The following is a 1,774-nucleotide window of genomic DNA, read 5'->3' on the forward strand; positions in this document are numbered from 1 at the left end:
CTCCCTTTTATTCCCTCTTTTCCTTCATTTTGTTTCCTCCTTTCCTTTATTTCCATTTTATTCCCTCTTTTCCTTTAACTCCTCTAATTCTCTCTTTTCCTTCATTTTATTCCCTTTTTTCCTCCCTTTTATTCCCTCTTTTCCTTCCTTCCCTATTTTCCTTTGGCTCCTTTTTATTCTCTCTTCTCCTTTATTTCCATTTTATTCCCTCTTTTCCTTCATTCCCTATTTTCCTTCCGCTCCCATTTATTCCCTCTTTTCCGTTAACTCCTCTAATTCCCTCTTTTCCTCCATTTTATTCCTTCCTTTCCTTTAATTCCATTTCATTCCCTCTTTTCCTTCATTTTACTCCCTATTTTCCTCCATTTATTCCCTCTTTTCCTTCATTTTATTCTCTCTTCTCCTTTAATTCCATTTTATTCCTTCTTTTCCTTTAACTCCTCTAATTCCCTCTTTTCCTCCTTTTATTCCCTCTTTTCCTCCCTTTTATTCCCTCTTTTCCTTCCTTCCCTATTTTCCTTCAGCTCCTTTTTATTCCCTCTTTTCCGTTAACTCCTCTAATTCCCTCTTTTCCTTTAATTCCATTTCATTCCCTCTTCTCCTTCATTTTATTCCTTCCTTTCCTTTGATTCCATTTCATTCCCTCTTTTCCTTTGCCTCCATTTTATTCCCTCCTTTCCTTTAATTCCTCTAATTCTCTCTTTTCCTCCCTTTCATTCCCTCTTTTCCTTTAATTCCATTTATTCCCTCTTTTCCTTTATTTCCTTTTTATTCCCTCTTTTCCTCCATTTTATTCCCTCTTTTCCTTCATTCCCTCTTTTCCTTCATTCCCTATTTTCCTTCCGCTCCCATTTATTCCCTCTTTTCTTTTAACTCCTCTAATTCCCTCTTTTCCTCCATTTTATTCCCTCCTTTCCTTTAATTCCCTTTTATTCCCTCTTTTCCTTTAATTCCATTTCATTCCCTCTTTTCCTCCCTTTTATTCCCTCTTTTCTCCCCTTTCATTCCCTCTTTTCCTCCCCTTTCATTCCCTCTTTTCCTCCCTCTCATTCCCTATTTTCCTCTCTCTCCTTGGATTTCTTTGGGAATCGGCCTCAGCACTCCCAGCTGGAATATCCCCATGGAAAGCAGCACGAGGCAAGGATTGGCAATGGCTTGGGCCGTTTCCATGGCTCCACAGGCAGAATTCCCGGGATTTGGAGGTGGATCCGTGGCACTGGGATCAGGGAGGATCCCAAAGTGACCCCCTCAGGCTCTGGAATTCCTTCAATCCCTGCTTTTCCTGCTGATCCCCCTCGGACACGCTCCGGAGCGCTTCCGCCCCGTTCCCTTCCCGCCTGCGGTGTTCTCCCGCATTCCTTTGCTTTTCTGGGAGCTCTCCAGCTTTTCCAGAGCCTCTCCAGCTTTTCCTGGAGTTTTCCAGCTTTTGCTGGAGTTTTCCAGCCTTTCCAGGGCCTCTCCAGCCTTTCCAGGAGTTTTCCAGCGTTTCCAGGGCTTTTCCAGCCTTTCCTGGAGTTTTCCAGCCTTTCCAGGAATTTTCCAGCTTTTCCAGGGCTTTTCCAGCCTTTCCTGGATTTTTCCAGCCTTTCCAGGAGTTTTCCAGCTTTTCCAGGGCTTTTCCAGCCTTTCCTGGAGTTTTCCAGCCTTTCCAGGAATTTTCCAGCTTTTCCAGGGCTTTTCCAGCCTTTCCTGGAGTTTTCCAGCCTTTCCAGGAATTTTCCAGCTTTTCCAGGGCTTTTCCAGCCTTTCCTGGAGTTTTCCAGCCTTTCCAGGA

This window comes from Corvus brachyrhynchos, unplaced genomic scaffold (assembly GCF_000691975.1).
Source record: "Corvus brachyrhynchos isolate BGI_N302 unplaced genomic scaffold, ASM69197v1 scaffold219, whole genome shotgun sequence".
NCBI classification, from domain to species: Eukaryota; Metazoa; Chordata; class Aves; order Passeriformes; family Corvidae; genus Corvus; species Corvus brachyrhynchos.